Source organism: Capricornis sumatraensis, chromosome 9 (assembly GCF_032405125.1).
Source record: "Capricornis sumatraensis isolate serow.1 chromosome 9, serow.2, whole genome shotgun sequence".
NCBI lineage: Eukaryota > Metazoa > Chordata > Mammalia > Artiodactyla > Bovidae > Capricornis > Capricornis sumatraensis.
In genome coordinates this window covers 3,298,625-3,310,578 of record NC_091077.1, presented here as the reverse complement: position 1 = coordinate 3,310,578, position 11,954 = coordinate 3,298,625, and the positions used below count along the sequence as shown (strand labels likewise).

Sequence of the window (11,954 nt, the reverse complement as noted above, 5' to 3'; positions counted from 1 at the left end):
GGCAAATCATGTACAAGATACAAAAAGACCGAAAACCCCAACTGCCACTTCTGAAGAGCCACGAGCAGAAACAGGGTACTGTGCACGCCCCCTTGCACTTGGTCTGAAGCATGGGCAAACCGTCTAAGCCACCCCTCCTGACTAACCCCTAGACACAACCCTACCTTCACCCCATTTAAGGAACCAGCTTGCCCCCCCCCCACCCCGCCCTCAGGAGCCAGCAAGGGTTACTCTCCCTCACTGCTGTGGCAGCAAGGACCCCAATAAAGCCTTGCCTGAATTTCTTGTCTCTCCTCTAGTCAATTTCTGAGGATTAAGGAAGGCCAAGAACCCAGATCAGTAGCAGATTTTTCGCACCCAACTTGGGACAGTTGTCTGCTTCCCGGGAGAAGATCTGGGCTCCTGGGGGACCACCATTGGTGACAAGTGATCACCTAAACCTCACTTCTTCCCACCTGGGGGCCTCATTCAGGCAAAGCTTAACGCTTCCTCTTAGTCTCTTTCCCCTTCTTGTTATCTCTCTACTTCTTTCTCCTTTTCCACTCCTCTGTTGTATCCTTCTGAGAGAGTGGACCTCCTGCAGCTAATCGCTGCTCTCAGCCTGTGGCTGGCAACAGCTCACCTTGACAGGTGACAAGCACAGGTGGGAGAGGCTGGCCTAACACTGTGCAAACCTCGGTCCAGTGGGCTCTCCCTGATGGGAGGTTTAGGACAGTGAGTGAGGTTGAAACATACCATGTAGGGGCTGGAAGCCCTATCCTCCCAGTATTGTTGCCTTTATTTTCCTGCTGGTTTTTTTCCCCCAGTCTTTCTGCTCTTTCTCCCTGTACCTCTCCCTTGATCCTTATATCTGCGCTTATCTGCGCTCGCATCCCTATTATCCTGAAAACTTGTTTGTGTCAAGCTCTGCCACTGGTACATGTTAAATAAAGATCTTCATCTTATGTAGTTTTGTCTGTCCAACTGTTCCTGCAAGTCTCTGCTAAAATTGTGGGCATGATGGAACACTAAGCCTTGAAATTCAAACACAGCCCACATTGCCTGAGACTCCAGCCTTGGGTTACTTAGATATTAAAGAGAAAAAAAGGGTTGGGGGCGGGGAGATTGAACTTGCATTTCCCCTTCCTCTGCCTCTGCCGGGTAACTATTTTGCCTGGACTCTCAGGAACTTTCTGATCCATCAGTAGTCCCCCAGACTGAGGAAAAGAAAAAGAGACCTTTTATTTTTGGGGAATTATGCCTCTTTTTATTTATGATGATGGTGAAGATGATCATGATGATGTAAGCTGCAAGTGTGCAGCATCATAAAATAACATCTGTTTATCCTACAGAGTGAGCACCACTGTAAGTTTAGTCAGCATTCATCACCGTATAGCTGCCCCCTCACCCAGTCCCTTGCCCTCTGGTAACCACTGATCAGTTCTCTGCTGAGTTAACAAACTGATTTGTCTCAACAGATCTGAGTTTGTTGCTGTTATATTATTTGTTTGTTGTTTTTGTTTTTATTCCACATGATTAAAATCATAGAGTATGTGTCTTTCTCCTTACTTATTCATTTAAGACCCTCAAGTTCCATCCATGTTGTTACAAATTGCAAGATTTCATTCTTTTTTATCTTCTGAGAAGAAGATAAACATCTCTTTATCCATTTATCCGTGGATACACACTTAGTTTACTTCCATATCTTGACTGTTGTAAATAATGCTGTAATGAACATAGGGGTGCATGTATCTTTTCGAAGAAGTATTTTTCTATTAAAAGAGACCTTTTAAAATTCAAGGAGGAAAACTAAAAGATCTCTGATTTTGTTGTCTGTCTTTATGTAAAAATTAACTTGTAAATGAACTGTATTTAATTGGCTTAAAGGAAACTGAGCACTTATATACATACTCAGAAATATAAAACTCACCAGAATACATTCCAGATTCATATGATCTGGGAGATAATATTAAATTAATATTTGGTATTGCTGCTGCTGCTGCTGCTAAGTCACTTCAGTCGTGTCCGACTCTGTGCCACCCCATAGATGGCAGCCCATCAGGCTCCACCGTCCCTGGGATTCTCCAGGCAAGAACACTGGAGCGGGTTGCCATTTCCTTCTCCAGTGCATGAAAATGAAAAGTGAAAGTGAAGTCACTTAGTTATGTCCAACTCTTAGTGACCCCATGGACTGCAGTCTACCAGGCTCCTCTGTCCATGGGATTTTCCAGGCAAGAGTACTGGAGTGGGGTGCCATTGCCTTCTCCGATTTGGCATTAGAGCTTGGCTTTAAGCTTGTGGGCTTAATTAATACAGACCTGTCTTTAGAATCATGAACATTAAATGTAATACTTTTATCGTACTTAGGGTTCAGTTCAGTTCAGTCGCTCAGTCGTGTCCGACTCTTTACGACTCCATGAATCGCAGCACGCCAGGCCTCCCTGTCCATCACCAACTCCCGGAGTTCACTCAGACTCATGCCCATCGAGTCAGTGATGCCATCCAGCCATCTCATCCTCTGTCGTCCCCTTCTCCTCCTGCCCCCAATCCCTCCCAGCATCAGAGTCTTTTCCAATGAGTCAACTCTTCTCATGAGGTGGCCAAAGTACTGGAGTGTCAGCTTTAGCATCATTCCTTCCAAAGAACACCCTACTGGAAGTTAATAAGTGCATATTGTTTCTGTTATAAAATCTGTCAACAGGGAAAATAACCTGATATGATTACATTTTTAAGTAAATGTTACTGAGGTAAGAGCTTTTTGGTAAACTCTATAGAAATAATTCTTTACCAGCGGAGCTACATGTTTTGGAAATATTCATCTAAAATAGTCTCTCCACATTTTGATAACTTGAAACAGAATTAAGTTAATTAATAGGAATTCATTGAGGATCCAGGCCATTTCAAATAAGGTGAAATCTTGGAACATTAATTGCTAAGCTGATCCAAATTTACTCCTTTGCTACTTTTGTCTTCTTATGAGGGCGAAACTAAAGATGTTTGAGTATATCAGACACATATCTTTTTTCTTATTTAAAAAAATTAATTTATTTTAATTGGAGGCTAATTACTTCACAATATTGTAGTGGTTTTGCCGTACACTGACATGAATCAGCCATGGGTGTACATGTGTCCCCCCTCCTGAATCCCCCTCCCACCTCCTTCCCTATCCCACCCCTCAGGGTCCACCCAGTGCACCAGCCCTGAGTGCCCTCAGACACATATCTTTTACCACAGACCACATTAAGGGAAGAAATTGTGCTTTAGGAAGATGCATGTTTCTAGAGGTTGTGGGATAGTCCAATTAGGGAACGCTAATGGAAAAGATAGGCCATGGTTGCTTAAGGAAAGTAGGATGTGCGCTTTTAGTAAAAGAAGGTATGAGGAATGGAAATATATTTTGTCCTGCTGCTGCTGCTGCTAAATTGCTTTAGTCATGTCCAACTCTGTGCGACCCCATGGACTGCAGCCCACCAGGCTCCTCTGTCCATGGGATTTTCCAGGCAAGAGTACTGGAGTGGGTTGCCATTGCCTTCTCCGATATTTTGTCCTAGAGTTTGTTATTTCTTCTTTTTAAAATTAATTTTATTGGGATATAGTTGATGTGCAGCAAAGTGAATCAGTTCCACACATACATGTGTCCACTCTCAGACTTTCTTTCCCCACACAGGCCATTAGAGTATTGAGTTTAGAGTTCCTTGTGCTGTACGGTAGGTCCTTACTGATTATCTATTTTATAAATAGTAATGCCTATTAAGTATTTTGATAGAGGCAAGCAGTCAGAGATTTCACAAAAACAGTGCTCTATAGCAGGGAAACCCAACCTCCAGGATCTAATGCGTGATGATCTGAGGTGGTGGTTGTTCAGTCGCTAAGTTGTGTCCAACTCTTTGTGACCCCATGGACTGTAGCCCACAGTGTTCCTCTGTTCATGGGCTCTTCCAAGCAAGAATACTGGAGTTGGTTGCCGTTTCCTTCTCCAAGCTTGTTATTTCTGAATGGGGAAAGAATAAGGGACAAACCCCCTGGTCCAAGTAGCTGCACCACCGTCATCCTCGATCCCTACTGGGGCAGAGCTGCCAGAGGCTACAGAGGCCCTAAGAGCCTATATTTCTTGCTCCCCTGGCTGCCAGCTCTCCTGCGTCCCTGCCGGGGTCCCTGCAATCCAAGCAGCTGCACTGTCTCTGTATCAGGTCCTCACTGGGACACACCCAAGTCCCAGGGAAGCCTCTGGAGCAAACTCCTGTGGACAACCCACATGCAAAAGTGAAGGTAATATCACAATTGAATCCCAGGGGCAGTGTGACTAAGGAAGAGGATGGAAAATCTTCCTACCAGCTGTACAGATTAAATCACATGGTCAACTAGGCAGACTCTGTATCTATGGAATATATAAAAGGACAATGAGAGTTCCCGTAAAAGTAGACACAGTGGCTCTGGCAACTGTGGACACTGGAGACAAGAATACACAGGGGTAGCACCAGATTAGAGTCTGAGCTGTCCCCACAGCAGGTCCGGAGACCAGCCCAGTGTTGAAGAGTATCCTAGGGAAGTGGAGGTGGACTGTGACTCACAACAAGGGACAGGACACTGACAGCTGAGATCTGAGAAAAACATTTAGTATTAGTCATATTTTGATTGGTTTTGTGATTGGTTCTGGACTTTTTTTTACTTCCTTTTTTTACCCCCTCTGTTACTGTGGTTGTTGATTTTGTTATTACTATTAACTCTATTTAAGCTTTTGAGAATTTTTTTTTTTAACCACACTTTTTATTTCCTTTATATACTTCTACCTCTACATTTGCCTTTTGCAGGTCTATGGGTTTTTTTGTTTTCTTTTTTCTTCTTTTTAAAATTTTTTAAAAATTTATTTTAAATTTTTTCTTTTATGTGTTTTCTTATTGTCCTTTTCCTGCTGTAGTTATTCTTTAATATACATAAATCTTTTTACATACTTCTGTTTAACTTTGCTTTTCTATCTTTTTTTCTTCCTTTTCTTTCTTTTTTTCATCAAGTTGTTAGTTTGGTTTTATTTTTTTTACTTTATCCTCCAGTTGGCACTCTGCTTTGGTTTTGTTTCCCGGTTAGTTTTTTTTAGTTAGTTTTGTTTTTATGTGGTCAATAACACTTTTGGTTTCCTTTACTTGCCGGGTCACTTTCTTTCCTTTGGACTGTTTGGTTTTGTTTGTGTGTGCATGTCCCATTGTTTTTGTTATTGTGTTCTTATGGGATTTGTCTTCTGCTTCTTGTCTTGTTTTTAGTTTTTGTGTGTTTGTTTTCATTCCCTTTAATGCCATAACAAGCAACTTGTGGAGTCTTGGTTCCCTGACCAGTGCTGGGCCTGAGCCTTTGGAGTGGAAGTGCTGAATCCAGGATTACCAGAGAACGCCTAACCCCAGGAAGTGTGAACTACTTAGAACTCAAACAAAGGTCTCCACCTGTATACAAGACCCAGCATCACCCGACTGCTGGCAGCACCCACCACAAGATGCCACACCCAAACAACAAGCAAGACAAAAGCACAAATTCAGTCATCAACAGAAAGGATTCCCACAGACACCCCAAAACATATCACCTAGCACAACCCTGCCCAGCAGAGGGGAAAGAAACTCACCTCCTCCAACAAGAATGCAGACACAAGTCCCTCCCAACACAAAGTCTACACAAACTGCTGGACCAGCCTTACCCACTGAGGGCAGATGCCGAAAGGAAGAAGGAATATGACACTAAAGCCTGGGAAAAGGAGACCTCAAGCACAGTAAATTAGGAAAAAAATGAAAAGACAGAAGTATTACACAAATGAAGGAACAAGGTGGAAATTAACAAGACCAAATAAAGAGGAAATAGACAAACTACTTGAAAAAGTATTCAGAGTAATTAATAGCAAAAATGATCTAAAACCTTGAAAATAGAATGCAGAAAATGCAAGAATCAATTAACACATTTAACAAGGACTTAGAAGAAATAAAGAATAAACAGATGAACAACACAATCACTGAAATGAAAAATAGTGTAAAAGGAATCAATAGAGGAATAACTGAGGCAGAAGAATGGATAAGTGAGCTGGAAGATAGAATTGTGGAAATAACTGCTGAAGAGCAGAATAAAGGAAAAATAATCGAGGATTGTCTTATAGGCCTCTGGGACAATATTAAACACACCAACATTTGACTTAAAGGGGTCCCAGAAGAAGAGAAAAGAAAGTGTCTGAGAAAATTTTTGAAGAGCGTATAGTCAAAAAGTTCACTTATGTGGGAAAGGAAATAGTCAGTTAAGTCCAAGAAGTGCAGGGAGTCCCAAACAGGATAAACCGACGGAGAAACATGCTGAGATACATACTAATCAAACTAACAAAGATTAAATACACAGAATATTAACAGCAGCAAGGGAAAAGCAACAAGTAACATACAAATGAAACCTCATACAATCAGAAGACACTTGTAGGGCAGGAGGGAATGGCAGGATACATTTAAAGTACTGAAAAGGAAAAATCTACAACCAAGATTACTGTACCTGGCAAGGATTACATTCAGAATAGATGTTGAAATCAAAAGCTTTACAGATAAGCAAAGTTAAGAGAATTTAGCACCACCAACCAAGCTTTATAACAAATGTTAAAGGAACTTCTATAGGTAGGAAGCACAAAAGAAGGAAAAGACCTACAAAGACAGTTCAGTTCAGTTGCTCAGTTGTGTCCGACTCTTTGCGACCGCATGAACCACAGCACGCCAGGCCTCCCTGTCCATTACCAACTCCCGGAGTTCACTCAAACGCATGCCCATTGAGTCAGTGATGCCATCCAACCATCTCATCCTCTGTCGTCTGCTTCTCCTCCTGCCCCCAGTCCCTCCCAGCATCAGGGTCTTTTACAATGAGTCAACTCTTCGCATGAGGTGGCCAAAGTACTGGAGTTTCAGCTTTAGCATCAGACCTTCCAATGAACACCCAGGACTGATCTCCTTTAGGATGGACTCGTTGGATCTCCTTGCAGTCCAAGGGACTCTCAAGTCTTCTCCAACACACAGTTCAAAAGCATCAATTCTTTGGCACTCAGCTTTCTTCACAGTCCAACTCTCACATCCATACATGACCACTGGAAAAACCATAGCCTTGACTAGACGGACCTTTGTTGGCAAAGTAATGTCTCTGCTTTTGAATATGCTATCTAGGTTGGTCATAACTTACCTTCCAAGGAGTAAGCATCTTTTAATTTCATGGCTGCAGTCACCATCTGAAGTGATTTTGGAGCCCCCCCAAAATAAAATATGACACTGCTTCCACTGTTTCCTCATCTACTTCCCATGAAGTGATGGGACCAGATGCCATGATCTTCATTTCATGAATGTTGAGCTTTAAGCCAACTTTTCCACTCTCCTCTTCCACTTTCATCGATCAAGGCTTTTTAGTTCCTCTTCACTTTCTGCCGTAAGGGTAGTGTCATCTGCATATCTGAGGTTATTGATATTTCTTCCGGCAATCTTGATTCCAGTTTGTGCTTCTTCCAGCCCAGCGTTTCTCGTGATGTACTCTGCATATAAGTTAGATAAGCAGGGTGACAATATACAGCTTTGACGTACTCCTTTTCCTATTTGGAACCGGTCTGTTGTTCCATATCCAGTTCTAACTGTTAATTCCTGACCTGCATATAGGTTTCTCAAGAGGCAGGTCAGCTGGTCTGTATTCCCATCTCTTTCAGAATTTTCCACAGTTTATTGTGATCCACACAGTCAAAGGCTTTGGCATAGTCAATAAAGCAGAAGTAGATGTTTTTCTGGAACTCTCTTGTTTTTTCCATGATCCAGCAGATGTTGGCAATTTGATCTCTGGTTCCTCTGCCTTTTCTAAAACCAGCTTGAACATCAGGGAGTTCACGGTTCACGTATTGCTGAAGCCTGGCTTGGAGAATTTTGAGCATTACTTTACTACCATGAGAGATGAGTGCAATTGTGTGGTAGTTTGAGCATTCTTTGGCATTGCCTTTCTTTGGGATTGGAATGAAAACTGACCTTTTCCAGTCCTGTGGCCACTGCTGAGTTTTCCCAAATTTTCTGGCATATTGAGTACAGCACTTTCCCAGCATCATCTTTCAGGATTTGAAATAGCTCAACTAGAATTCCATCACCTCCACTAGCTTTGTTCGTAGTGATGTCCACTTGACTTCACAATCCAGGATGTCTGGCTCTAGGTGAGTGATCATACCATCATGATTATCTAGGTCGTGAAGATCTTTTTTGTAGAGTTCTTCTGTGTATTCTTGCCACCTCTTAATATCTTCTGCTTCTGTTAGGTCCATTACCATTTCTGTCCTTTATTGAGCCCATCTTTGCATGAAATATTCCCTTGGTATCTCTAATTTTCTTGAAGAGATCTCTAGTCTTTCCTGTTCTGTTGTTTTTCTCTATTTCTTTGCATTGATCGCTGAGGAAGGCTTTCTTATCTCTCCTTGCTATTCTTTGGAACTCTGCATTCAGATGCTTATATCTTTCCTTTTCTCCTTTGCTTTTTGCTTCTCTTCTTTTCACAGCTATTTGTAAGGCCTCCTCAGATAGCCATTTTGCTTTTTTGCATTTCTTTTCCATGAGGATGGTCTTGATCCCTGTCTCCTGTACAATGTCACAAACCTCCGTCCATAGTTCATCAGGCACTCTATCTATCAGATCTAGTCCCTTAAATCTATTTCTCACTTCCACTGTATAATCACAAGGGATTTGATTTAGATCATACCTGAATGGTCTAGTGGTTTTCCCTACTTTCTTCAATTTAAGTCTGCATTTGGCAATAAGGAGTTCATGATCTGAGCTGCAGTCAGCTCCCGGTCTTGTTTTTGTTGACTGTATAGAGCTTCTCCATCTTTGGCTGCAAAGAATATAATCAATCTGATATTGGTGTTGACCATCTGCTGATGTCCATGTGTAGAGTCTTCTCTTGTGTTGTTGGAAGAGGGTGTTTGCTATGACCAGTGTGTTCTCTTGGCAAAACTCTTTATTAGCCTTTGCCCTGCTTCATTCTGTACTCCAAAGCCAAATTTGCCTGTTACTCCAGGTGTTTCTTGACTTCCTACGTTTTCATTCCAGTCCCCTATAATGAAAAAGACATCTTTTTTGGGTGTTAGTTCTGAAATGTCTTGTAGGTCTTCATAGAACCATTCAACTTCAGCTTCTTCAGCGTTACTGGTCGGGGCATAGGCTTGGATTACTGTAATATTGAATGGTTTGCCTTGGAAACGAACAGAGATCATTCTGTCATTTTTGAGATTGCATCCAAGTACTGCATTTCAGACTCTTTAGTTGACCATGATGGCTACTCCTTTTCTTCTGAGGGATTCCTGCCTGCATTAGTAGATATAATGGTCATCTGAGTTAAATTCACCCATTCTAGTCCATTTTAGTTCTCTGATTCCTAGAATGTCAACATTCACTCTTGCCATCTCCTGTTTGACCACTTCCAATTTGCCTTGATTCATGGACCTGACATTCCAGGTTCCTATGCAATATTGCTCTTTACAGCATCGGACCTTGCTTCTATCACCAGTCCCATCCACAACTGGGAGTTGTTTTTGCTTTGGTTCCATCCCTTCATTCCTTCTGGAATTATTTCTCCACTGATCTCCAGTAGCATATTGGGCACCTACAGACCTGGGGAGTTCCTCTTTCAGTATCCTATCATTTTGCCTTTTCATACTGTTCATGGGGTTCTCATGGCAAGAATACTGAAGTGGTTTGCCATTCCCTTCTCCAGTGGACCACATTCTGCCAGACCTCTCCATCATGACCCATCTGTCTTGGGTGGCCCCACACGGCATGGCCTAGTTTCACTGAGTTAGACAAGGCTGTGGTCCATGTGATTAGATTGACTAGTTTTCTGTGAGTATGGTTTCAGTGTGTCTGCCCTCTGATGCCCCCTTGCAACACCTACTGTCTTACTTTGGTTTCTCTTACCTTGGACGAGGGTTATCTCCTCACGGCTGCCCCCACCCCGACCTTGAACATGGAGTAGCTCCTCTTGGCCCTCCTAGGAACGTAAGTGAAAAGTGAAAGTGTTAGTCACTCAGTCATGTCTGATTCTTTGCAACCCCATGGACTGTAGTCCACCAGGCTCCTCTGTCCATAGAATTCTCCAGGCAAGAATACTGGAATGGATTGGCATTCCTTTCTCCTGGGGATCTTCCCAACCTAGGGGTCAAATCCTGGTCTCCTACATTGTTGTCAGATATATATCAATGATTACTTTAAATGTAAGTGGATTAAATGCACAAGCCAAGAAACGCAGACTGGCTGAATGGACACAGAAACAAGACCCACATACATTGCTGTCTACAAGAAACCCAGCTTAGACCTAGAGGCACATACAGACTGAAAGTGAGAAGATGAAAAAAAAGATATTCCATGCAAATAGAAATCAAAAGAAAGCGGGAGTAGCAATAATCACATCAGATAAAATAGACTTTAAAATAAAGACCATTTCAAGAGATGGAAGGACACTACATAATGATCAAGGGGTCAATCCAAGAAGAAGACATAACAATTGTAAATATCTATGCACCCAACATAGGAGCATCTCAATACTTAAGACAAACACTAACAGACATAAAAGGAGAAACTGACAGTAACACAATAATAGTAGGAGACTTAAACACCCCACTCACACCAATGGACAGACCATCAAAAGAGGGAATTAACAAAGAAACACAAGCCTTAAATGACACACTAGACCAGATGGACATAATTAATATCTTCAGGACATTCCATCCAAATCCTGAAGAATACACTTTCTTTTCAAATGCACATGGAACATTCTCCAGGATAGACCACATCTTGGGTCACAAGTCAAGCCTCAGAAAATTTAAGAAAATTGAAATTGTATCAAGCATCTTTTCTGACCACAATGCTCTGAGACTAGATATCAATTACAGGGAAAAAAGTATAAAAAAACAAACACATGGAGGCCAAATAATACATTTCTAAATAATGAACAAGTTACTAAAGAAATAAAAAGGGAAATAAAAAAAATTCTTAGAAACAAATGATGAAACATGATGACCCAAAACCTATGGGATGCAGCAAGAGCAGTTCTAAGAGGGGAATTCATAGCAATATAATCTTATCTCAAGAAAAACATCAGATAGAAAACACCTAATTTTGCATCTAAAACAACTGGAAAAAGAAGATCAAAACCTCCCCAAAGTTAGTAGAAGGAAAGAAATCGTAAAGATCAGAGCAGAAATAAATGAAAAAGAAATGAATGAAACACTAGTAAGGATTAATAAAACTAAAAGCTGGTTTTTCGAGAAGATGAACAAAATTGACAGACCATTAGCCAGACTCATCAAGAAAAAAAGAGAAGAATCAAATCAATAAAATTAGAAGTGAAAAGGAGAGGTTATGACAGATATAAGAGACTGTAACAAGCAACTGTATGCCAACAAAATGGACAACTTGGAAGAAATGGACAGATTTTTAGAAAGGTTCAAGCTTCAAAGACTGAATCAGGAAGAAATAGAAATTATGAACAAGTCAGTTAGAAGCACAGAAATCAAAACTGTGATAAAAACATCTCCCCCAAAACAAAAGCACAGGGCCAGATCGCTTCCCAGGTGAATTCTATCAAATATTTAGAGAAGAGCTAAGGCCAATCATTCTTAAACTCTTTCAAAACATTACAGAGGAAGGAACACTTCCAAACTCACGTTCTATGAGGCCACCATCACCCTGATCCTAAAACCAGATTAAAGACAGCACACAAAAAAAGAAAATACAGGCCAGTATCACTGATGAACATAGATGCAAAAATCCTTAACAAAATTCTAGCAAACAGAATTCAACAAGACATTAAAAAGATCATACACCATGGTCAAGTCTGGTTTATCTCAGGGATGCAAGGATTCCTCCATATATGCAAATTAATCAATGTGATATACACCATATTACAAATTGAAAGATAAAACTCATGATAATTTCAATAGATGCAGAAAAAGATTT

At 41.2% G+C, this 11,954-nt stretch overlaps 1 protein-coding gene across 1 annotated transcript in view; it reads left to right on the top strand.

The window, feature by feature from the left end:
* SQSTM1 (sequestosome 1) overlaps nt 1-11,954 on the top strand; it is an 86,637-nt gene that overhangs the window by 845 nt on the left and 73,838 nt on the right. The window lies entirely within an intron of this gene.